This window comes from Schistocerca cancellata, chromosome 1, assembly GCF_023864275.1.
Source record: "Schistocerca cancellata isolate TAMUIC-IGC-003103 chromosome 1, iqSchCanc2.1, whole genome shotgun sequence".
Taxonomy (NCBI): Eukaryota; Metazoa; Arthropoda; class Insecta; order Orthoptera; family Acrididae; genus Schistocerca; species Schistocerca cancellata.
Window position 1 is genome coordinate 1271346656 of NC_064626.1, and position 27700 is coordinate 1271374355.

The window sequence follows — 27700 nt, forward strand, 5'->3', positions numbered from 1 at the left end:
CTGACTAGTTTCTCTCCTGTGTCACCAAACTCTCTACGGTTCTGACGTTGCCCCCAGTACTACAAACTGTACGTTTCCTACATCATTCGGAAAGACGGTGGTTCAAATTTTCGTCGGCCTTCCAAATTTAAGTTCCCTTTGATTTCCGTATATTGCTTTAGGTGAATGCTGGGTTAGTTGTGTTGAAAGGGCATTGACGATTTCTTCCCTATCCGTCTGCAATCAAGATTTTGTGCTCCGTCGTAGATGGGGCGTTCAATCATAACCTTTCATCCCACTTTCTCCGATAGCCACCGTTGTAAACTGTCTGTATTACATTTACTAGATTTGATCTTCTCCTGTCTTTTTTTATAACTTCCTCGCACTCTTTGTGGTTCTTTACTGGATACAAGAGCAAGGAAGAGATGCGATTCATGGGCAGAGAATTCAGATATTAATTTACTCTACAGTCAGTATCAAATAGTAAAAGTAATACATAACTTTGTTTCCTATTGTTGCTGCAAAGTGTGTATGTGTGTGTTTGTTTGTGTGTGTGAAATTTTGTGGGACTTAACTGTTAAGGTCATCAGTCCCTAACCTTACTCACGATTTAACCTAAATTATCCTAAGGACAAACACACACACACCCATGCCCGAGGGAGGACTCGAACCTCCGCCGGGACCAGCCGCACAGTCCAATGTTGCTGCATCAGTTGCTATAAGTAGATATGAATGTTGAAATATATACAAAGGTTTCCAGTGCAGTCTGTCTCCAGTACAATGACTTTTCCGTAGATGACGAGCCCTGACCGCAATGGAAGTCTGTAAATGTTACGAAATGGTAAACACACAAAATGGGATCTGTGCATTGATGTTGGAACTCAAAGTTGACTCGCCGCTGAAGCTCCGGAGAGGGGATACTTGCACATTATTGGCAGCGTTCATGGCAGCGCCCGCTCGTCGCGGTGGCGGCCACAGGAACCGCTGCGGCTTGTCCGACGGCGCGCATCAAGTGCGGCTGACCGGAAGTCGGCCGACACCGCATCTTTCAGTTGCCTAATTCTCTCTCTCTGTAGTCGATTCACCCTTGTAGCATTACCAACCGCTGTACTCTTACAATGTTCACTATTGACTTCTAACTTTAATCTGATTTAATTCTCTCTTCAGTTATTATACTTAATAGTATCTTCATAGTTTGTTTGCCCATTTAATGATTAGTTTCGCACTATAACGTGGAAACCTAAATCCATTCTTTTCGTTCAAGTTTTATTTATTTACATATGACACGTCTTTCTGGATCCTTTGATAGATTCCCCGCTGTAACCGCTCTAAAGGTAGTCTGCCACTTCCTATCAATATTTCATTACTTTCTCTTATTACCTTCGGTCGAACAAGGTTGCACGTCTACAAACACACGTACATCTATAATCTACGAAGCAACATGAAATGCATGTACACGGTAATTTTTTGTTATACCAAATACTGGAGTTTCTTCCTATTACGGGCACAATGCAGCATGTGAACAATGCCAACACACGGCACTCCCGCCTGCAAAGGATGCTTCGGACCTTGTACTGGTCATCCTGATTTAGGTTCTTCGCATTTTCGCTGAATAAGTTATTCCGGATATGTGAATAGCTGATTCTCTCTCCTTACTTCTAACTAAACAAATCTCCTGTTCGTAGCGATCTCAGTATCAATAGACGTTGAAAGTTCATCTTTCCTCCCCAGATCTTCGACACTTGGCAGTTTGTTGTTCCGTACGTTGCGTCTGTAACTCGTACCTGCTCCAGCCTTCGACTTGTATACAGTTAGCATCTCAAGTAGTACAAAGCGGTGGGAAGAGTAACTGCGCTACAGTCTGGAACCGCACGACCGCTACGGTCGCAGGTTCGAATCCTGCCTCGGGCATGGATGTGTGTGATGTCCTTAGGTTAGTTAGGTTTAAGTAGTTCAAGTTCTAGGGGACTTATGACCACAGCAGTTGAGTCCCATGGTGCTCAGAGCCATTTGAACCTTTTGAGTAACTGCCGGCAATAATTCACTCTTTCTCCAGCATCTGGTCTTTGGTAACAAGCCCACATACAATTGTAACATGCTTCTGACAGACTTTCCATGGTAATGTAATATTTACACGTCGTTGTTACCATGATATCATCGAACAGTATTTCATGTTCTGCCTGAATATCCGCGGTTGGTTAACATTTTAATTTATTCGTAAGACAACACATTCAGTAAGTTGGTCTAGACAAGCTAAGCTACTCTCTCTTCGAGGAGTCTGGATAAATAACATTACTTCTTCCCCGCTTACAAGAACATATTTGAGAGTGAGTCTTGAGGCTGTCCCCTCCCCCCCCCCGCCCCCTCCTTCCACTCGTATCGCGGGCAGCGGACAGAAGCGCGGGCGGGCCCCCTGCAGTCGCTCCTTTCTGCGCACACAGTGGCCGTGAGAGGAGGAACTGGTTCCCAAAGCGCGCCGCGGCTGCCCTCGCCGCTTGCTGATAGCAGCGGACGCCCCTCTGCCTCCTTCTCACTGCTTCCTGCTCCCTGCGGATCCTCGACACAGCGTCTCTCTCGTCTGTGTCAACAAGCCACGCAACTGCAGCTCTCAGCCCCTTCTGCCATGACACAGCTCTTTTCGCCGATCTCTTCTTCTGCTTCCACTCTTACATCAGCCAATTCTTGCCGAGCGATCTGACACAGTGGTACGAGGCTGGACTCGTAGTCGCTAGGATGCTGGTTCAAACACCCGTCCTGTCATTTTCTGCTGTTTACCTAAACCGCTTAAGGTAAATGTCTGGATTTCTTATTTCAAAAAGACACGACCGATAGCCTTCTCCATCCTTCCGCCGTTGGAGCTTGTGCTAAATCTGTAATAACCTCGCTGTCGAAGAGACTATAAACGCTTCCGTCCTTCAACAACGTATTGCCAAAAACAGCTCCCTACCTAACACATGGAATTTCGCTACTGTTCACACAAATTATTCTCAGCCTCAGCAATGTCGAAACCCGTGTCCAGACTCAAAGTTTCGAGCGTAACGAGCACTATCTTCATCAGGAGTAAAGCTGAACGACTATGCTACAGTGATATCTGCTGTTCTCCCGGGCGCTTAAATGTAACTTCGAGTACTTAAAAGTTTTAAAAAAGTGTAAAATAAAAGAAATTTTAAAAAAGAATGAAGATAGCCGGCCGGTGTGGCTGAGCGGTTCTAGGCGCTTCAGTCAGGAACCGCGCGACCGCAACGGTCGCAGGTTCGAGTCCTGCCTCGGGCATGGATGTGTGTGATGTCCTTAGGTTAGTTGGGTTTAAGTAGTTCTAAGTTCTAGGGGACTGATGACCTGAGATGTTAAGTCCCATAGTTTTCAGAGCCATTTGAATGAAGATATTTGTTTTTATGATGTACGTGTTAACTGAAGGAATTTATTTGAAGCTTTTCTGTTTCAGAATTAGGTGATAATTCACAACCGAAACGCTGAAGGAAAGTGCAAAAAATTGCTAAAGGATACACATCAGAATGTTTGAAAGGAAAGTGGGAAATGGAGAAATCGGTGTAAATATTGTAGAGGTCAGTACGTGGAAGAGTAGTAAATAAAATGATAAAGTGCGAAAGGAATAGTATAACTTTGGTATATATCCTCAGATCAGTTTCAGAAATGGGTAGGAGATGAGGGCAGTTCTGGTTTCGAGAGAGAAGTGAAGGTGTGTTATACTTGGAAGGGCGTCCACATATCAGGACGCTTTGAGCAGAGACATACTTGAAATTTCTTTGGAAACGGATGTCGAAAATATGTGGATGTAATGGTGAAGTAATTAGGGCATACCAGGCGTCATTCCGTTGTAGAGTACGTTGGATTCGGAAGAGGTGGGCGTGACAACGATGGAGCATAGGCAACAGTCCCGCCTGCGAATGATCTTCTACCGTGAGAAAAAGAGACCTGGCTGAAGAGTTACTGCCTTCATCACAGTCATTTCTTCTAAATAGTAGTCCATAGCTGTAATCGAGCAATGACAAATTTACGCCAGTTTTCACATGATACTAGCTGTTAGAACTATTCAAAAAGTATGTTACGTGACTGTATAACTTTTGTCTGTACCTCAGTAGGAGCCTGGCTAAAACTGTCACTGAACTACTGTGTGACATGAAACGAACAGGAACGTAAGGAGAGGAACCGGAGCAGACGGCTGCCCCTCCAGTGCTTCGCAATGTCACTGTCAAACGTCTCCCGATCTTTTAATCTGCTCTCTGTTCCGAGACTTTTAACGAGACGTGAGGCGGGCCTCCCATGTCAGAGGAATTCCGTGTCAGAGGAACGAACTGGAAGCGTCAGGCAGGGCCGGACAATGATCGGCTCCCGTGAGAAAGCGCGTGTGAATGCTCGGAGGAATGCCGGCTGGATGCTGCCGGTGGGCGGCCGGTTAATCTGCGGCCGAGCGCTGTTCCCAGTAGCCGGCCAGTGTAAATATGCGGAGGGCGGCGGGGGGGGGGGCAGGGGGGGGGGGGTCGAGCAAAAAGCGACGGCTGCAGCAACAGGTGTTCTGCCCAGCTGGCCAAGGCTGGGCGCGCCCGGCCGACCTTGTCGCTCCGGGATCCCTTCCCTACCGTGCGTCCAAGTCTCCGGCCTACCTGGCGTTCGCACGGGATCTGTCACCGTACATAATTGGCACCGTGACTCTTCACTGAGTGACGAACAAAAAGTAGATGTACAAGCTGCTATACATTTTTCATCTTTTTTGCTTAATTATTCGAAACGACTCCCTCGTCTGTTGGGTCTGGATTTTATTTTATTTGTCAACCGCCCATATTTAGCGTGATTGATTTAGACAGGAACAGTGATTTAGAAAATTAATATATATTCTACTTATTTCGTATTTCCTCACCTATTTTGTGTGTCATGGATACAGACATTTGCCGTGCGGGATTAGCCGAGCGGTCTGAGGCGCTGCAGTCATTGACTGTGCGGCTGGTCCCAGTGGAGGTTCGGGTCCTCCCTCGGGCATGGGTGTGTGTGCTTGTCCTTAGGATAATTTAGGTTAAGTAGTGTGTAACCTTAGGGACTGAGCAGTTAAGTCCCATAAGATTTCACACACATTTGAACTTTTTTTTTATATAGACATTTAGTATTCAATAATAACGTCAGCCAGTGGATACTTCTGACACGTTGTTATTGACAACAATATTTCTAGTTTCATCGATTAAATAATGTTGAATGATGCAAAATTTTGGAAGAACGTTGCCTTCTGGTCAGACCATTGTAGTGATCAAGGTAAAACAACCAAAGACAAATAAAACTAAGTGACATTATTTTAATGCACGCACGTCCACATTTGATGTTTACTTCCCTCATGACAAATGGTTTACTTAGGCTGTGTTGAAACTAATCAGTTTTTTGAAACAGTAAACATCGGAGAATCTAGAGAGCTATCTCGATAACCCGTGACATCTTCCGCATCAGGAGACAAGAGCGCGTTTAGAATAAAATTGTACCTAGCATATTGGTCAAAGTCACAGAAACCGTATATAACCAAGGAAATTTTGATGTTCGTCATCCTGAAATTGAAATTGCGAAGTACGTCCGTCTACAATGATATCGGCGTCGACGAAGCCTTGAACTCTAGTCTTGGCGTTTTTCGTGTTGCCGAGTACCAAAGTATTAACTACTCAAAAAGGCTCTTCAGTACAAGCTGTCGGCTAAATAGTGTCACATTTCATCATTGGAACGATTCGAAGACACCCTTATTTTTTAAGAAATGTGGGAAACCGCTATGATTCACATAGAGAACCATTATTTCAGTATAAGATCGTAGCTGTCAGATCAGGGCATCTGGTGAAGTACGAGAAATTATTACCTGTGGTATCATCAGCGACCTGAAATAACAGGGGCTTCCACCTTGCAGCGGACAATGGCCTGCTGCGTTTACAAATACGACGGATGCAGCTTCAGAGGGGCTTAGTTAGTGGCGCGCAGGTGTCGGCAAGTACTGGCGGAATCACGGCCCGTGCTGTGCTGTGCTTTTGTGTGCTGTGCGAGACAATTTGCGGCGGTGGCACGCGCTGCCCCGCGCAGATTGCGGCTCCGGTCCGGAAGTGTTGGCCGGCTGGCTGGGCAGCACGTGAGGGGCTCCTAGTTACGGCGGGGCTCGCCTGTGACCTGCTGCAGCCTCTGCGTGGTGGGGCAGCGCGCGGGGAAACGAATAAATGCAGACTACAGCCGCCACCTCTTGCGAGCGCTCTTTTCTTGCACCGTGACTTCTTTCTTCAATCAGTCAGCAAACAGTGAGGCTTACTGAAGGTAGGTGAATACCAGATCACAAATCAAAAGGTCATAGCAGTTTGTTGTCTAGTTGATTATACTTTCACCTCTGCCAGTTACATTTGCCAAAATAAGAGCGATTACTTCTTATCACTGCTAGTCTGCAATGAGACCGCGATACCGGCAGCCAGTTCTGTGCTCGCTCCTCTACAGAGTAAGTGAGTATGTGTCACATCGCACTGCTAAACTCTAGAGCGGGTAAGGTGTGGGTTTCCAGTTCCACGACGATGACGCCAAATTCATACGACCACATCCACTTAGGGTGAGCATTCTGATAATTAACGATAAGAAGTAGGGATCCGTAATTAAATAACTAGGATCGCATTCAGAATTATTTATTGCTCATGACATATTTCAACAGTCAGGACTGTCATCTTCTGAACTTTAAATAACTTTCAATAAAATTTTTTTTGGGTTTGTGACCGCATTGTCAATATATATATAAAACTACCGACGTTTCGGTCCCTGTTGGAAGCGACCTTCTTCAGGGCATTTTTTTTGTGTTTTATTGAATGTGACAAAGGCTGCGCAAGCCTACGTACTTAAAAAGCTTGTTATTATGCGTCCTGTTCCATTATGACTGCATCACACGTACCACGTTGACATCACAGTGTATATTACGTAACACATGTTTTGTTAAAAACTACAAAAAACCTGTTTTAACAAACATGCGTGGACTGTGTTACATAGTATTCACTATAAAGTCAACATGGTATGTGTGATACAGCCTTAACGGAGCAGGACGTATAACAACAAGATTTTTTTTAATGACAGTCTTAACTGTTGAAACTGGTCATCAGGGACAAGTAGAAATAACTGTACGCGAGAATGCGATCTTGGCTTTTAAATTTTCTTCAGAGCACTTAGGGAGACACGGAAAGTGTGACTAAATGAGGCGTCGACTGCCTCATTACCATGTTCGCTGTTGCCGCAGCTTCGAATACGAATGGACCGAACATTTCCCGATAAGAAGGACGTAGGGTAAATCACTTGATCACCAAATAGTGTGTTACATTATAAACTTCTCCGAAGTGTGTCGTTGAGTAAGGGAATCACACACTCCGCTGATGGTAATCCGACGTTCTAAAGGCGATGGTAAAACAGTCACCCTCGTACTATATGAGGCTATACGATCTGAAACTTACCTTCACTCTCTTTTGTCTTCCTGTTATCAACGAAAACCCGTTACTGCCCTACAAGAAAATGATATGTTTTTTACATGCAACGGTTACACTTGAAGATAGATCATACTCATTTTGAAATGAAAAGATGCCCAAATACTTCTGATGTAGTTTACTGAATTGATGATATTCGTATCGGGTCTCCAGCCGGAAGATCAATTTATCTTGACACAATATTCAGGCGGTAACTATGGCGAGTTAGTGCGACGGTTTACTCACCTGAAGATGGTGGCCAGGTGGACATTCGAAATATTGTGTCAAGATGATCTTACATTCCGGCTGGAGACCCGAAAATGAATAACATCAATTACTACAACGGGAAAGTATACGGAGCCACAATCTACTGAAATGGTAGGAGTCATTCCATCCAACCACTGTTTATGAAGTTTACATTCACATTTTCCCTTTTCGTCGTCTCAGGCGAATTATTTCGCGTCACGGAAACATCACGTAGTGAGTAATAGCTGTAACAATCCACAAGTGACAGCGGACTGGTTTGTCACTACGCTCAAAAATTTGTCTCACTTGGTTTGATATTAATGGGTCCGTTGTTAGACCGTCGACCCTTGAGGTCTCTTCTGCCTTTCTGCCTCCGTACTGACGCTTTGTGTTTCCCTCAGCAGTCATCCCCCTTCCCAGTGCTCTATCAGACCAGGATGAAGACTGTTAAACATCTTCATCCATGACTGAGCCATAAACTTATATTTCTTACAGTGAACACGTCTCGGGCCCAAGCCCAAAATTCAACAGTAGTCGTGATAAAATAGCGCTTGACAACCTACGTTAGCTTACTGACCTCATCTCGAAAATACATTCATCTTTCAAATAAAGAGAGGACCCATATTAGTCAATGTAATATACGTACGAGAAAAGGGCAAAACAGTCGAGATGAGACTGAGGCAAAGCAAGAACGAAAACAAAAGAAATACAAAAGAAACCATCATTATGAAGAAGTTTCAGATCAAAATGTACCCACAGCAAACTCTGAACCACTCGCTGCATGCCGAGCGAGTGATTACCTCCGAGAGACCATCACGTGACCATTTAGCCATTTACGCAGTTTGCAACTTTGGCGAGAAAGTCGCAGCGGAGTGAGTTCCAGGAGCGGCGGCGGCCGCTTGACAGAAGAGCGCGTCCTGCGCCACGTCAGAGTGGCGCTGCGCCGACTGCTGGGCCGCGCGCTGGAGCTGGAGCTGGAGGGAGGGCTGCCGGGTTCCGCTCCAGATGCGTGCCGCGTAGCGCCGCACCGTGGCTTGCCCGCCGCTTCTGCCCGCAGCTGCGCAGGCCGACGTGTTTTGCGGCTCCGTTTTTTTTCCATTCTGTTGACTTCCGAAATTACCTCCCGAAACTCACCCGTCATGTCCCGCGAAATTGGCGGTACGAAAGATTCGGACGCCGCCGTCCGGCAAAATCACGTGAAACGAGTTTGAATTGACTGCCGGTGACCCAAAAAAGGTGGAGCTAACGGTCGAACACCGCCGCAGTTCCGTAGGTTCGCAGCTCGCATTCTTCTCTGCGCCGCAGCAGCGAGAGATTTGTCTGGCCTGTTCCCGGGATTTTCACAACTACTGATCGGTTACGTGATGTTTTTCCCATCGTCCCATTACTTTTTAGTGTGCCTGACAGTTTCCTAAATTTGTTATTGTTGATAGTCGAGTATCAGAATAATGCTGTAAAACAGGACTTTGGTCAGTAGCTGTGTGCACAGAACAGTCCAGTTAATGTCCCCACCTCGTCTTGTGGTCGGAAGTTTGCCACAATAGTAGTGGGCTCCACTTACTTTTTTTGCAGTATTCTGTTACTTTATCATCTAACATCAAGTAAGTCGTCCCACGCCACCCACACAGGCGCTGACGCTAATGGATGACAGCTCTGTAGGGCAGGACTCGAATACTCGTCGCGGAAGGACACTTTCCGTTAAAGGAGAATAGGTGAGAGTTTGTTTATTGCTAGAGTGTGAAAGGATGTCAATGATACGATTCGCTGATGACATTGCTATCCTGAGTGAAAGTGAAGAAGAATTAAATGATCTGCTGAACGGAATGAACAGTCTAATGAGTACACAGTGTGGTTTGAGAGTAAATCGGAGAAAGACGAAGGTAATGAGCAGTAGTAGAAATGAGAAAAGCGAGAAACTTAACATCAGGATTGATGGTCACGAAGTCAATGAAGTTAAGGAATTCTGCTACCTAGGTAGTAAAATAACCAATGACGGACGGAGCAAGGAGGACATCAAAAGCAGACTCGCTATGGCAAAAAAGGCATTTCTGGCCAAGAGAAGTCTACTAATATCAAATACCGGCCTTAATTTGAGGAAGAAATTTCTGAGATGTACGTCTGGAGTACAGCATTGTATGGTAGTGAAACATGGACTGTGGGAAAACCGGAACAGAAGAGAATCGAAGCATTTGAGATGTGGTGCTATAGACGAATGTTGAAAATTAGGTGGACTGATAAGGTAAGGAATGAGGAGGTTCAACGCAGAATCGGAATATGTGGAAAACACTGATAAGGAGAAGGGACAGGATGATAGGACATCTGCTAAGACATGAGCGAATGACTTCCATGGTACTAGAGGGAGCTGTAGAGGGCAAAAACTGTAGAGGAAGACAGAGATTGGAATACGTCAAGCAAATAATTGAGGACGTAGGTTGCAAGTGCTACTCTGAGATGAAGAGGTTAGCACAGGAAAGGAATTCGTGGCGGGCCGCATCAAACCAGTCAGTAGACTGATGAAAAAAAAGGAGTGTGCGACACTCTACAGCGCCAAAATCCAAACGTCTCGTCAGTGTATCATGTAGTGACGCGATGTGACACCACTGGTGTGTTCGTTAGTCAGGCGGTACACTTGTAACTTCGAGTAGAGTTGGCCACTTCATCGCCTCGCGGCCTCTCATTTTCACTGCCAGCAGCTAAGTCACAACACTACACTGTACGAGTTGACATCCTTATCTCACAAGCGCCTTAGACACACAGTTGACTCGTTAAGATGAAGAAAAACAGAGAAGAAACTCCAGCATTTTACGACGTCCCACGAACTCCGATGAAAAGGGACAATGTTCTGCGTGTTGGGCATGAGTAAATAACAGCGAAATTCTGTCAACGTAATGCCTATTCTCGTACCAAACAAGTCAAGTACTGATTCCGGAGTATCCATCTGATCACAATACTGCGGGGTGTCACTATTATACCTGCAACTGCCCCCTTTGCATCCATTTCATTCCCAGACGTACTCTATAACATTTAAAGGAAAAGTAGATTCTTCATACCTTTAAGGGGGGACGTACGTGAAAGCGAACAAAATTGTAAAAAATTATTGGCTCTTCATTTACTACATGGTATTGAAACTTCAATTACGGAATATTGATTTCCAGTTCTACTGGTAAGTGTGATAAAGTGATAACTGACAAAATCTTGCCCCTTTCTTATTCTGTATTTTCTCACGCTATTTATCCCTGCGGTGTTTTATTGCAGTTTCATGAAGTCACAATGCGGGGAATGATTTTTGTATGGTACACCAAAAAAGGCTTTGGAATAGCATAACTCCCACTGATTGTTTGCCACTGATTATTCTTTGTTTTGCAAAGGAATAACTTCTACGAAAGTTGTGTGTAGCTGTATTATTACATTCTGTAGCGTACGACGTCCTAGTAAAGTATTGAAAAAGGTTAAGAAGTGCCGTCCTCTCGATGTCACAAAAACAACTTGAAAACTAGCTCACTAATAATGAATGAAAACGTCTGTTGGAGGAAGGAAGCAAGTGCTTCGAACAGGAAAACTGATGTGCCTGGCATCGCTGCTACTCAGGTTAAAAATCAGGTTAACCCGAGAAGAATAACAGTGAAAAGACTGCTTGAGGCTGAGGAGGAGTATGGATATAGTTTGCACTAGTTCACACAGATAAGGTAAGGCCTGATAAAAACGGAGTGAAATTTTTGATTCAGGTTTTGCGCAACTAACATTTTGGAATCTTTATGTACCTTTTCCTCACAAACAACTGACGTTAGAGTTCTTAAATTGGCGTGCAATTAGTCAATACAACAATGAAACATTATGTGGAAGGAATTTTCATTTAATAAAGTGTTAAACCATTTACGTCAGAAAAAATGTCTAAAGTTTCATGCATTTTTTCACAGATATTTGGAGAGCTTTAAAAGCCCAGCAAAAGAAGACATCAAAATTCTGTTCCACAGATATTTGTAATAACTGTATATCAAACTTTGTACAAAAAGGCGTTAATTTCCTTCTGATAGACTTATTTTTTAAAAAGGAATATTTGTGCTCATCTTTTTGAAAAAAATTCAATTCTTTATGACTAAAACCTGATAACGTGAATAACCACGAAAACTTACGTGTGTATGCACGTAATATTTCTTAACAACTGTAACAAATTTATTTATATTGTCTTGAAAACATTGGAGGTTGTAAGATTTCCTTCAAAGTATTACAATTTCTCATACGCCCCATCCTCCCCTCCCCCCGACTCTCAATTAAGTTACTGGTCTCAACTCCATTATTCAGTATTTCCTAAATTTGGAGGCAGCTCAGGGTACGTAGAAACAGCTGAAAATAAAGTCAGACCATGGGACGGGACGTCGCATCGAGCAAAATATGCTAGACTGCCGTCGGCCTGAAACGCAGAGCTGTGGAATGACTGCGGTCACTAAACGACAGCCAAACAGCGTCGAGAGATCGGAAGTCAACGGCCACGAAGAGCTAATCGTAAGAATATTTCAAGCTGCGACGACCATTCCGTAACTGGCTAGGAATTTTCGAGGCCGTGAACCAGTTGTTCCTTCGGGAATACTAACTGTAGCGACGTTGGAAGCGAAAATTTAAAACATCGGCAACGATGAATCCCAATTGGTTACATATTTATACTCTTAATAGTTCTTAAAGGACACATCTGTGTATTCGAAGACTTGAGCTGATACTTGTTGGAAGTGTGGAGAGCTCACATCCACAGGGAAGTTTCAGAATCTGTGGTATCCAGTTGAAATTAGTCGTCCCTACAGTGACACAGATTTTTATATGATGTATTTACCTACGTGTATAGGGGCCTGAAGATGGTGCCAATGAGGCACAGAAACTGGTAGTCAAATAAAATAATTTGTAAAATTACGGCTGTTGTTATTTTTTCTTCAAGTCTTTGACCAGCCGCAGTCCTACTCCATTTAGACAAGACGGAACTATAGTTGTGTATAGCTGAAGCAGCTCAGTTTGTATACCTGTCGTTTTATTTCGAAACATCTGCTGCGGCCTGAGATATGTACGCTTTTGCCCGCCGCAGAGTGGAGAAAGTGCAGCGAGGCTGGGCGGGTACTCACGTTTCTTCTTCGGCTCGTCGTGCACCATGGCGTGGTGCATGAGGCCGTGCTGCTGCTGCTGCTGCTGTTGCTGCTGCTGCTGCTGCGGCTGCTGGTGCTGCGCCATGTGCTCGGCCACGTGCGCCATGTGCAGCTGCTGCGGGTGGAGCGCGCCGGCCGACGGCAGCTCCATGCTGAGCATAGCCTCGCCGCGGCCGCGAACCCCGGACTCCACGCCGCCGCCTCCGGCCGACTCTGCAACACGCGCCACGCGCCACTCAGTATGCTAGCAGGGGGAGCGCCGTGCACAGTGCGACCTGTCGCCCCCTGTGTCTGCTAGAGGGGGTCTCTGTCCGACCCAAAGGGCGTGGTTTGTGGTCGGAACCTGCAGCGTCAGCTTAGGGACTGCAGTCTGTCACATACGAGCAGCTGTTTTTTAGCATCTGTCTGAAAGGAAGCAACTCTACGCAGAAGAGTGCTGTCAGTGGGAGCAGGAACTGTCTAATCACTGTACTTACACGATGCTCCTGAAGTCGATCGGTCGGAAGGATTAGATGTCAAAAACAATTTTAGCGGGTTTGCCTGGAGCTGGGAAGGATGCCGCGTCGGTAGACATTTGTCACGGGTGTCAGAGGCAAGTCGTGGATTTTTTCGGCGGAGGTGCTGTTTCAAACCACACACATCAACAAACGTTTTGCATCACCCGGTTCCCAGAAATCCTGAAGACAGACGTTAACTACGCATATTATATGACAGACACAGACCCTTTGACTGTTCAGAGATGTCACTAAACCCGCCCAAAGACGTAAACTACCATGCATGAGCAGCACTTGTTAGACGGAGGGGGTCCGACCGCCGATCAGTTGCAGTCATTCCACCAGGAAGGAGGCGCACGGCTCGTGTTGTCTGTAGTTCAACCACGCCTAGACTGTCAATTACGCGGTTCGAAAGCATCCACATTGTTACTTTGTGCCAGGAAGGGCTCTCAACAAGGGAAGTGCCCAGGCGCCTCGGAGTGAATTAAAGCGATGTTGTTGGGACATGGAGGAGATACAGAGAAACACAAACTGTCGATCACATGCCTCGCTCCATCCGGCCTCCCAAGGGCTACTACTGCAGTGGATGATCGCTACCTATGATTACGGCTCGGAGGAACCCTGACAGCAACGCCACCATGTTGAATAACGGTTTTCGTGCAGGCACAGGACGTCGTGTTACGACTCAAACTGTGCGAAATACGAGTAGGCCGCGTGATGCGCAACTTCACTCACGGCGTCCATGGCGAGGTCCATCTTTGCAACCACGACACAATGCAGCGCGGTACAGATGGGCCCAGCAACATGCCGAATGGACCGCTCAGGATTGGCATGACGTTCTTTTCACCGATGAGTGTTGGATATGCCCTCAACCGGGCAATCGTCGGAGACGTGTTTGGGGGCAACCTGGTCAGGCTGCACGCCTTAGACAACTGTCCAGCGAGTGGACCAAGGTGGAGGTTCCCTGCTGTTTTGGTGTGGCATTATGTGGCGCCGACGTACGCCGCTGTACGATAAGTGAATGCCATCCACCGACCGATATTGAAACAATATCGGCTGCATATTGGCGAGGCATTCGTCTTCATGGACGACAATTCGCGCCCCTATCGTGCTCAGCTTGTGAATGACTTCCTTCAGGATAACGACATCGCTCGACTAGAGTGGCCAGCATGTTCTCCGAACATGAACCCTATCGAACATGCCAGGGATAGAGTGAAAACCACTCTGAGGGATCTAAAGCGAATCGCCGCTGAGGAGTGGGACAATCTGGACCGACAGTGCGTTGATGAACATGGGATAGTAAGCCACGACGAATACAAGCATGCATCAATGCAGGGTATTAGAGGTACGGTGTGTACCGGAATCTGGACCACCATCTCTGAAGGTGTCGCAGTATGGTGGTACAATATCCAGTGTGTGGTTTTCACGAGCAATAAAAAGGGCGGAAATGATGTTTATGTTGATCTCTATTCCAGTTTTCTCGACAGGTTCCGAAACTCTCGGAACCGAGGCGATGCAAGACTTTTTTTGATGTGTATATTTAATATTTCTGAAGTCAATAGTTAGTGGTTCTTCATGATCAGCTAAGCCACTTTTGCAATAAGGTAAGCCTACATCTACATCTGTACTGCACCACCTACATTACAGTGTGTCGCGGAGAGTACTTTTTGTGCCATTGTGGTTTCCTCTCCATCCTATAGTAGTCGTGGAGGGTTCGCGCTAACAACGATTGTTGGTAAGCATCCGAGTGAATTCGAATATCTAATTTTATCTTCGTGGTGTTTTCGGGAGATATTCTGGAGAGGACGTATATATTCACGGACTTCTCAAGGAACGTACGCTCTTCTAAAATTAGAAAAAGCGTTCTCGTATGCGGGTGTGGAATTTTACTTAGACACTTTGAAAAAAAAAAAGAGTAATGTCACTTTTGAATAGAGCCGCAAAGCCGAAAGGATTAGGTTACTCTGTCCTGCCTCGTCTATTGTTGTACGATGTCCACTATCGATTATTAAAGCAAAGCCTATCACGACCAGTAGCAACATACTGTTTGAAGATAATGTAGATTAGCAACATACTCTTTGAACATAATCTAGATTTATGAAGTAAATTCTATTTAAAAAGTATTTGTCACGTTTATAAGACCAGCACTACTTTGCTGATTGTTTGCTGATTCCGTATATACCTAAGCATCCTTCTGGAATGGTATTTTAAGAGTCATACGTGAAGGAAACCAATTAAGTTCATCGCCCCACATTTTGCTACCGTGCTTTGAGGATCGGCAACGACCAAAAGTCATAATAGCTTAACAGATTTCGTGGGGGCCTATTCAGGTGACTAATGCCAAGATAGTGTCAAGTGTCAATGAGATATTTTAAAGTGCAATACTGGAATTCATTTAAACGACTGTTTTCAAAAGCAACGTTCGTTCATGTAACGATAGAGAACGGAAGATCGTATTTTGCACATACAACTGTGAGCTAAACGCATCAGGTGAACTGATATTAATGAAATGTTAATCACAGTATTAAATTCATAAATATTACGGACTCGCAAAAACTAACATAGTTTTTAGGATCAGTACAAAATTCCTTCAAGATTAGACATTTTAGACATCATGTTACAGTCATTTCGATTTTCGTAAAATATTTATTTCATACTGGTAAGATGCCAGAACGAATTGCGGGAGCAATAGTTGAGTCAAATATTGTTGGCACCCCATTCGTGTAATTTAAATAGTCATCAGGCAGCTTAATTCTACTATGCATTGCCGCGCGGGTTTAGCCGAGCGGTCTCAGGCGCTGCAGTCATGGACTGTGCGGCTGGTCCCGGCGGAGGTTCGAGTCCTCCCTCGGGCATGGGTGTGTGTGATTGTCCTTAGGATAATTTAGGTTAATTAGTGTGTAAGCTTAGGGACTGATGACCTTAGCAGTTAAGTTCCATAAGATTTCACACACATCTGAACATTTTTTCTACTATGCATTACATAGTTGTATTTCGGTTTTGTGACCTCACGTTCCTTAAGATAGAGAGGAGAGAGACGCTTATACAGGGTGTTTATAATTGAAGTGCAGCTGTCAAGGAGGTCCAGTGTTGGCTGTAATTGTCGTACGGCAGCGAAACTTTGTGTTACTTATTGAACACCTGTCGTAGTGTGGTGGCTTGTTTATTGACGTCGAGTTCAGGAAACGCCGCAGCTGGACTCTGCTGCAACGATGGGTTCTGACCCGCTGGCGCAGTGGCCGGACCGGCAGTGGGGAGCGGCGGCGCCTCCCCCGCATTTCGTAAGGCGGCGACCCGGCAGTGCGGTGCGGTAAGGCACGGCGGCGGTGCCGGCAGAGTGCGGCGCGGCCTATCAGGCGGGGGGCATCGCGCGTTGCCCAACGCGCCCATCCCGGTATCTCGTGTTTCAGCCGGCCGGCGGGCGGCGGGCGGCGGCCAGCGGCCTGGGTCCGGCGCGCCACCGCCACCGCCACCGCCAGCGCCGGCGCCGGCGCCGCGGCCGCTTGGCCAACGCTCTTCACACTTTGTTTACGCGGCACGCGGCGCTGCTTTACGGCCGCGGCTGCACCAGTTGCTCCACTGCCGAGTCTCGCCCTGGCTGCGCAACGCCTCCTCGGCCCTTCCCGTCCCGTCCCCCGGCACGATCCATATTCTAATTTCTCGGCCTCCGAATCACGACTGCTCTGCAACCTGCTGCGCCGGGCCGCCGGCCCTCCGCTCTGTAGCTGCAGTTCACCTGTTCCGCGTACACAGCTGGGGAGGCAGCCGGAGCGCAGAGACCCTGAGGTGTAGAGGCGTCACCGCGCTGGTTCACTGCACGCGGTCCTCTGGCAGGTGGTAAGCGTCCGCCTTCCTCCGACCTTTGAGCTCATTTACTCAGCCAACTACGGAAGCACCTGCACCTAATTGTCGATTCCGAATCAAGACGGAAATCGGTATTTTAAACGTTACCGATAATATTACTAGACATTGAAAGGACTGGCAACGGCCTTGCCGCAGTGGGTACACAAGTTCCCGTGAGGTCACCGAAGTTAAGCGCTGTCGGGCGTGGTCAGCACTTGGATGGGTGACCATCCAGCCGCCATGCGCTGTTGCCGTTTTTCGGGGTGCACTCAGCCTCGTGGTGCCAATTGAGGAGCTACTCGACCGAATAGTAGCGGCTCCGGTCACAGAAAGCCACCATAACGACCGGGAGAGCGGTGTGCTGACCACATGCCCCTCCTATCCACTTCCTCAACTGACGATGACACGGCGGTCGGATGGTCCCTATGGGCCACTTGTGGCCTGAAGATGGAGTGCTTTTTTTTTTTTTGCTTTTGAAAGGACTGATGGCAATAAAGCTCCCTGGATTGTCTGGGGATGGAACCACAGACCTCTGCACTCGTTGTCAAGCAGTCAACCACTAAGAAACAGGACCTTCTTTTTTTTTGAGTCATCATATGAGAGTCGGACGCGCTGACCAATCGGCTATAGTGGTAGACCAAGAGCGACTTCATCCATGAAAAATTAAATACTGTACAATAAAATGCCTTTCTTTTTTCAGTCATCAGTCTTCTGACTGGTTTGATGCGGCCCGCCACGAATTCCTCTCCTCTCCCAACCTCTACATCTCAGACTAGCACTTGCAACGTACGTCCTCAATTATTTTCTGGATGTATTCCAATCTCTGTTTTCCTCCACAGTTTTTGCCCTCTACAGATCCCTCTACTGCCACGCAAGTTACTGCGTGATGTCTTAATAGGCATCCTATCATCCTCTTACTTCTTCTTGCCAGTGTTTTCCACATATTCCTTTCATCTCTCATTCTGCACAGAACCTCCTTATTCCTTACCTCATCAGTCCTCCACTTTCGTCTGCAGCACCACATCTCAAATGCTTCGATTCTCTTCTGTTCCAGTTTACCCACCGCCCATATTTCACTGCCATACAATGCTGTGCTCCCGACGTACGTCCTCAGAAATTTCTTCCCCAAATTAAGGCCTATGTTTAATACTGGAATGCCTTTTTTGCCATTGCTAGTCTGCTTTTGATGTCCTCCTTGCTCCGTCCGTCACTGGTTATTTTCCTGCCTCGGTAGCACAATTTCTTAACTTCATGTATTTCGTGCCCATCAATCTTCATGTTAAGCTTCTCGCTGTTCTCATTTCTGCTGCTTCTCGTTACTTTCGTCTTTCTTCGATTTACTCTCAATCCATATTCTGTACCCATAAGACTGATTCATTCCATTCAGCACATCCTATAATTCTTCTTCACTTTCACTCAGGATAACAATGTCATCAGCGAATCGAATCTTTGATATCCTTTAACCGTGAATTTTAATTCCACTCCTGAACTTTTCTTCTATTTCTGTCATTGCTTCTCCAATGTCTGTACAGTACGGGCGAAAGACTACATCCCTGTCTTACATCATTGTTAATCTGGGCTCTTCGTTCTTGGTCGTCCACTCTTATTATTCCCTTTTGCCTCTTGCACTCTTGTACATATTGTTGTATTATGCAGCACGTATGGCAACACATATTTTAATATACTGTCTACACTCGAGGCACTATTTTCCTTCTCCATCCAGAGTTTTCGTAGAGATATATATTTTTTGTTAAAGCCAACATCGCTTGATTTTGAGACCTTTATTCCAAATACTGCTTTCGACAGAATCGTGCTGTCATCTCCAGAGTGTCATTACACTTTGCGTACACGTCACATACATGTGATAACAAAGTGGACATACATTTAAAAAAATTCCATATAGATCGTCATTTATAAGACAGAGTTTTGTCCACGAGAGGTCGCCGACAGGGCGTACAGTTAGTGCTGTAGATGTTGCTCTTTTACCTGTTATTCATTTGACAACCCATCTGGAAGCACACTATTTAATAAATGACAATCCATGTGCAGTTTTCTAATGGATTTACACTTTGTTCTTAAAATGTCCATTACACATGTATGTGACCACATGTAGAAAGTGGAGAGAGGTAATGCCTGAAATTTGCTACTGTGGATTTGACACTGTGGATCTCAGAATTCTTAATTCCCTAACGATTTCCGAAATTGGACGTCCCATGCGTGTAGCTCCAACTACCATTGCGCGTTCAGAGTCTGTTAATTCCCGTCGTGGGCTCATGATAACGTCGGGAACCTTTTCATGTGTACCGTAGGTCTCTAGAAGAGCGTAGCGTTTCAAAGGATTGGAAAAGGGCACAGGTCATCCCCGTTTCCAAGAAGGAACGGTAGAATTTTGGAACACGTATTATGTTCGAGTATAATGACTTTTCTGGAGACCAGAAATCTACTCTGTAGGAATCAGCATGGGTTTCGAAAAAGACGATCGTGTGAAAGCCAGTTCGCGCTATTCGTTCACGAGACTCAGAGGGCCATAGACACGGGTTCACAGGTAGATGCCGTGTTTCTTGACTTCCGCAAGGCGTTCGATACAGTTCCCCACAGTCGTTTAATGAACAAAGTAAGAGCATATGGACTATCAGACCAATTGTGTGATTGGATTGAGGAGTTCCTAGATAACAGGACGCAGCATGTGATTCTCAATGGAGAGAAGTCTTCCGAAGTAAGAGTGATTTCAGGTGTGCCGCAGGGGAGTGTCATAGGACCGTTGCTATTCACAATATACATAAATGACCTTGTGGATGACATCGGAAGTTCACTGAGGCTTTTTGCAGATGATGCTGTGGTGTATCGAGAGGTTGTAACAATGGAAAATTATACTGAAATACAGGAGGATCTGCAGCGAATTGACGCATGGTGCAGGGAATGGCAATTGAATCTGAATGTAGACAAGTGAATTGTGCTGCGAATACATAGAGAGATAGATTCCTTATCATTTAGCTACAAAATAGCAAGTCAGCAACTGGAAGCAGTTAATACCATAAATTATCTGGGAGTACGCATTAGGAGTGATTTAAATTGGAATGATCATATAAAGTTGATCGTCGGTAAAACAGATGCCAGACTGAGATTCATTGGAAGAATCCTAAGGAAATGCAATCCGAAAACAAAGGAAGTAGGTTACAGTACGCTTGTTCGCCCACTGCTTGAATACTGCGCAGCAGTGTGGGATCCGTACCAGACAGGGTTGATAGAAGAGATAGAGAAGATCCAACGGAGAGCAGCGCGCTTCGTTACAGGATAATTTAGTAATCGCTAAAGCGTTACTGAGATGATAGATAAACTCCAGTGGAAGACTCTGCAGGAGAGACGCTCAGTAGCTCGGTACGGGCTTTTGTTAAAGTTTAGAGAACATACCTTCACTGAAGAGTCAAGCAGTATATTGCTCCCTCCTACGTATATCTCGCGAAGAGACCATGAGGATAAAACCAGATTAGAGCCCACACAGAGGCATACCGACAATCCTTCTTTCCACGAACAATACGAGACAGGAATAGAAGGGAGAAGCGATAGAGGTACTCAGGGTACCCTCCGCCACACACCGTCAGGTGGCTTGCGGAGGATTGATGTAGATGTAGATGTGAATCAGCTGAGTACAAATGACAGCTCCGTAAATGCACTGCGCTTGTATACCTTGTGCAGGCGACACTATCGCCGTGTGTATACGTGCACATGGCTGTCCCACGACTTCTGTCGCCCCACTGCACGTGAGAGAGACGAGCACGGTGCCAACTTGCTCGTCTGTTCAGCCGTCTGGCACATTGATTCACCCAGATGCCATCCAAACGTGCGCTCACCCGTGCCTTCGTTGCGTAACACGGGATTAGTACTGGACACGAATCGAATGGCAGACTCACTTCGTGCGTCGCAGCGACCCACGCTCGCTGGGGAGTGGCGGCGGCCGAGTTCCCGGGTAGAGCAGGGCCCGGCACTGGCCCCTGTGGAGCGCCCAGACCAGGGGCGGGCAGGAATTCTGCTCGTGTGCGGTGCACATGCACGTGTGCAGTTAACAGGTGTTCTGCGCGCACACAGGGGCAAGCTGGCCACCCGCTTATCTCCCCTCCGCGCCATACCGTCTCAACGCTTCTTCATTTGTAATGCATCTTGTTTCCCGGCCTGCTTTATTTAATGAAGGAATAAGGTTAGTAGGAGTGCTTGAAAGTAATCGCGGTTTGAAAGAGTACCTATTACCTACGATATGTTTTATTTAATTATCACAGGTGGAGTTTACAATACGTTTAATGTCTGCAACAAAATTTCTACATACAGACAAACGCAAACAGTTACGTAAATTTTCATTACTGATGTTTGCTCTTAACCGAGACTTTCATAACAGAAGAAAATTCTCACAAACGTATGTCGAGCGAAACATTGACATTATCTTCATGGCTTCACGATGGAGACGAGGAAACTCTTGCTGTGGAAAGTCGTGATAAAAATCTATTACACGTCTTGCCAAAAGGAACTTGTCTCTCACACGAGAATTACGCTGTAGATCTATTAATTCCATTTGCAAACTGGGATGAATATCATCTACAGAAACAGCAGATTGTGTCGAGAACTATTCAAAACCTTGTGATAAGTAAGATATATCGCCAAATCGCTTGAGAAATTCCTCTTTTATTGCAACAAGAACGGCAACATACTGAAATTTATTATAACGGCGTTCAATATTAAACTTCCCCTGACCAGCCAGAATACTGTCACATATTACACATTTCCAATTTTCACGTTTTTGCACAGAGAAAAAAATGATTCTCCCATTCGTTTTTAAAAGATAGCAAATCTCCAATTATCCGTTTCCTCGATTCACTCTGCATTTTCCGGTTCTTGAAATACAGCGTTCACTACATAGTGGTCGCTTCGCTTCAACGTCCGCATCTTAGCCTGGTACTACACTGCCGCAACCTGCTGGCTGTCGCCACTGCCCCTGTCGACGCCTGCACGCGAGCAGCACACGTGCAGCGCTGTGTGCTCACGAGCCGCGTGCAACGTTTGCCCGCCCCTGGCCCACACGGAACAGTTCCGGCCGGGGGCCCCTCTGGAGGTGTCGCAGCACGCGCTGTTCCCAGAAGCGCGCCGCGGCGCGTGTCGCGCCCGTGCGTAGACTGCGTGCGGCGCGCCGCGTGCGCGTCCCGTTACCTCATCGGGATTCCGACGGCGGCCATCTGGCGGGACGCGGCGCCCACCGTAAGCGCCACCCCCCCTCCCCCTTTCCCTCAATTTCATATCTCCCTGGGGCACGTCGCACAGGACTCCGGCACTGCCGCAGGTCCTCTGATGGCCTCGAGCGCCGCCTTCCACCAGCCCAGGACGGGATGTCGACCACCCTGTGTCACCACATCTTCGTGTCCTCGGTAAGACGGCGGTCAGCGCAACAACACGCTGCAGTAGATGCCTGGCTCCACTCTCGTCCATCATGTGCAGGCAGGTATGACTCCTCCGACATACCTGTTTTACGCCTCTCAACTTCTAGATCCGTTCTCGTCCATTGAAGTGCAGGCGTATATGGCATAGCTGTTTTATGACTGGTATCGACCGCTGCTCTCCAGAACGTGTAGCTTCATTAGTGCAACGAAGCACACCACGATAGCCCTCAATATGATGGTTCCCATAGGCTGTCATATCTTGTGCCGTACATTTAGAAGCTTCACCCAGTTTATGGAACGGTCGTCCATTCGAGGGTTGTGAAACTGCTCCAGTTTTCCTCCCTTTCATCAATCTTCCACAGTGGGTGTTGACACTTGCACAGGAAAACTCGGTTCCTGACTAACTGTCTGTCTCCATCTTTGTACAAAAATCCTCCCCCCCCCCCCCCCTTCTCCCATGGGAAGGATTTTGCCTTCCTGCAGCCAAGGACGATATTGGCGTCTTCTAACATCTCCATTCCTATCAGAGAGATGCGCCTGGCTCCAGACAATGGCTGCGGCAACCGACTACTCGCTGCCCACAAGCCGCTGCCCTGCGGTGTCGCCGTGGAAGCCAAGCCGAGCACATTTGCCTCTCCTCCGCCGTACAGTTGAACCGCTGTCTTCCCACACAGAGTGAGCGTTCTGTCACGGTGCTGCGCTCACCAAAGTAGTGACTCCAATCTCCCTCCCCCTCCACCAACACTCTCCCATTCGGCACCCTCGGAACTATGAGGATCGATAGTTACCGAGACCCAGACGTGTACATCTGCATCAACATCTTCATGGTCAACCAAAACTCCACCGACAGACTTCCAACGATTGTACCTTCTGGTATAAGCGACCCACAGTCTCCGGTGGATCGTCGCTGAATTTCGTACGGTTTCATGCCCCAGTAACTTTGTATTGGTATTGAACTGACTGCACAGCAGTGCCAATGTTGATGGCACTGCTGTAAAGGAAAGTAAATGTTTGGTATTCTTTTGGATTCTGCAGTTTTATTTAGATGAAAGATTTTCTTACTATCGTAAAGCTACAAATGAAGATCATAGTTCTGTATTACTGAATCCTGTCGAAACAAACGTAGATCAATATGAGAAGATGCTTTGCCCCACTGCAAGCTTCGGAACTTTTACATTCAAGTAACTATATTTACTTGATCCATTTTGCTATCTAAACTTACCCCAACCGGCTTACAACGAACTCGTTTCTTTTATTTATTTATTTAATTTCGTTTGACATCGTCACTGGAAATGTGAACTAATTTACATGTGCAAATGTCCAACTGTTGCCAGTCATTAGACTTCAGTCGTTTTCAACGAAAGGAATTCTAAACAGGAAACAAAATAGCTTCATACATCGAAAATACTGCTGAGCTTAAACTTTTTTAAACATGCACATTATAAAAGACAAATATTCCCCTCTTGCAACTGAAAGGAGGAACTTTATAATATAAAAAAATTTTATTTGATAAAACAAGTATCTCTCTTTTGCCTCTTCTTCTGTCCCCCACCGCCTCCCACAACGTGACCAATCGGAAGATATTTCATTAACATTCAGTGCTCCTCACCCCACAGTCAACCAAGATACCCAAAGCAGAGCACCAATGTGTTCACAGTTACTTGTAAAAGCAACCCAATACAAACGTAACTTCCTCAGATTTACAAATACGGTAAAGAAGCACGAATTCTGTTGTTGCTGGACCATGAAGTTGTTTTTGTATGTCAGTTCTTAAAACAGATGGAAATTTAAGGTCAGGAATACACTATTTGTTAAGAAGTGTAATGAACTGCAAAATTAATTGATTGCAGAAATCTCTCAGAACAACGTGTGTTGGTCAACTACTGCCAATAGTTTCACATTTTCCTGTGTCGGGGAGGGAGACAACACCATATGAGTTCAAATGGCTCTGAGCACTATGGGACCTAACAACTGTGGTTATCAGTCCCCTAGAACTTAGAACTACTTAAACCTAACTAACCTAAGGACATCACACACATCCATGCCCGAGGCAGGATTCGAACCTGCGACCGTAGCAGCCGCGCGGTTCCGGACTGCGCGGGGTAGAACCGCTAGACCACCGCGGCCGGCCACCATTATGAGTATGCCTGCAACAGACCTGGCGACCACCATTATGAGTATGCCTGCAACAGACGTGGCGTTCGCCGTGCCTAGCTGGCGTGACGTCACGAACAAGCGCCGAGGCCTTCCTTTGAGTCGGTGTTGTCCCAACGCCAACCAACCGCCAACGCTTCGTTGGCTCCGTTTTACCGCCTGTACACAGTAAGCAAATCTCGGCCAACGAAGCGGTTGGCTGTCGTTCGTTGGCCTAGTATGTACGCGCCTAAAGACAGTCTCCAGACGGAGATGTGCAACTGGCCAGGTGTTAGGTTCAAATGGCTCTGAGCACTATGGGACTTAACATCTATGGTCATCAGTCCCCTAGAACTTAGAACTACTTAAACCTAACTAACCTAAGGACATCACACGACACCCAGTCAGCACGAGGGAGAGAAAATCCCTGACCCCGCCGGGAATCGAACCCGGGAACCCGGGCGTGGGAAGCGAGAACGCTACCGCACGACCACGAGATGCGGACCAGGTGTTAGGTCTGACTCGGCAAGGAAGTACGAGAGCAGTTACAGGAAGCGTAGCCGCGGCAGCTGCCGGCCAGATTTGCCCGCACACAAATGTCAGGCGCACCCTTTGCTCCTCACTATGGACAACGAGGCCTGGAAGACGGGCTAGGCAAATCCCTCTGAGCTGTCCGCAGGCCGGCCGTAACGAGCGCCATGTGCGCAGCCGAGCTAATGAGCCCGGGTGCCGTGCAGGCGCCGCTGCCGCGGCCTTAGCCAGCCGCGATGACGTCACAGTGCGCGCATGCGCCGTGCCGCGTGCCACCTGTTGCGACCCCCCACACCGTGCATGTACCTGCCTGAGGGGCGTATCGCAACGGGTCGGTTCCGGATCCTGTCTGCAGGCTTCCGTCACAGCGCTTCCTGCGGGCGCCTGCAAACAGCTCGGGAAGGCGGCTGGGGACGGCGCGCTGCACCAACACCGAGTCTCAGGAAGGCCTCGGCGCTTGTTCGTGACGTCACGTCAGCTAGGCACGGCGAACGTCCGACACCCCCGGGATAACAAGGCCGTCCAGCAGTGTTAGTGACGTCACACTAAGCGGCCCATAGCCGACGCAGCAGTCCACGGACACCTCCGTACAGACGCGCCTGATGCTAACGATCTTCAAATGGTTCAAATGGCTCTGAGCACTATGGGACGTAACATCTGAGGTCATCAGTCCCCTAGAACTTAGAACTACTTAAACCTAACTAACCTAAGGACATCACACACATCCATGCCCGAGGCAGGATTCGAACCTGCGACCGTAGCGGTCGCGCGGTTCCAGACTGAAGCGCCTTTAACCGCGTGGCCACACTGGCCGGCGCTAACGATCTTCTGTCCGTCATACAGAAAGGAGCGAACTATAATTCGAACCAAAGACCAAATTATATATATTCTTGTAAACAGCATAAAGATTCATAACGAAATACCGATACATATACGGGCAGGAATAGGTTCTAGAACTCCTCTGAAAAGTGTTTATCTTCAGTACCAGAATGAACATCAAACTGTCAGGTTTTCTAAATAAAAAAGCACTTTGTTAGTAACAGACAGCAATAATGAGACTTGCAGTTGGTGATTTCTACGTGGAAAAGGAAATAAGCTGTAGAGAGATTGAAAATGGTAAGTAAAGAGAGCGTCACATTCTTATATGTAATGCTCTTGGTTGTTTTTCATTTCCTTACCTTTCATAACATTTTTAATATTGTTTCAAGAAGCGTATCTTCAATAGCAGAGTGAACTTCAAATTGTCAGGCTTTTCTTAAAGGAAAGAGCAGTCCCTTAGTATCACAGTGCAAGACAGAATCTTGTGTTCAGTGATGTCTATGTTAAAAGGAGAATATTTGATATCTATCTTTTGTTTCCATTCTTTATTACTGGGGATACACTTGTAAAAATTCTTGAAAAGAGCTGTCACCATGAACATATGAGTAAATTCACAATAGTCATGTGTTTTATGAGATAAAGAGAACTCTTGTTACCTTATTGTAAACGAAATTTGTGAGGGTTTTGCTATGTATGACAGTGTTTAAGATAATTTACTTTCAGTGTAATAGCTTGAAAATGTTAAGTCCTGCTGTCAGTTGGCATTTGTCACCTCCTGTATGCGAGTTTTAAAGCTAAATAGTGTTCTGACAATTATAAAATAGTGGCAAAGTTCCTCAATCGATTAAACCTATTCCTGCCCGTATATGTAATCGGTATTTCGTTATGAACCTTTATGCTGTTTACAAGAATATATATAATTTGGTCTTTGGTTCGAATTATAGTTCGCTCCTTTCTGTATGACGGACAGAAGATCGTTAGCATCAGGCGCGGCTGTACGGAGGTGTCCGTGGACTGCTGCGTCGGCTAAGGGGCAGCTTAGTGTGACGTCACTAACACTGCTGGACGGCCTTGTTATCCCGGGGGTGTCGGAACGTCAGGTCTGTTGCAGGCATACTCATAATGGTGGTGTCTCCCTCCCTGACACAGGAAAATGTGAAACTATTGGCGGTAGTTGTCCAACACACATTGTTCTGAGAGATTTCTGCAGTCAATTAATTGTGCAGTTCATTACACTTCCTAACAAATAGTAGACCCCTGAAGTTAAATTTCCACCTGTTTTAAGGAGTCATATACAAAAATAACTTCGTGGTTCAGCAGCAACAGAATTTGTGCTTCTTTACGTTATTTGTAAATCTGAGGAAGTTACGTTTGTACTGGGTTGCTTTTACAGGAAACTGTGAACATACTGGTGCTCTTCTTCATGTATCTTGGTTCACAATGGGGTGAGTAGCACTGAATGTTAATGAAATATCTTGCGATTGTACACGTTGGGGGATGGGGTGGGGGACAGAAGAAGAGGCAAAAGAGAGATACTTGTTTTATCAAATAAAATTTTTTTATCTTATAAAGTTCCTCCTTTCAGTTGCAAGAGGGGAATATTTGTCTTTTCTAATGTGTATGTTTAAAAAAGTTTA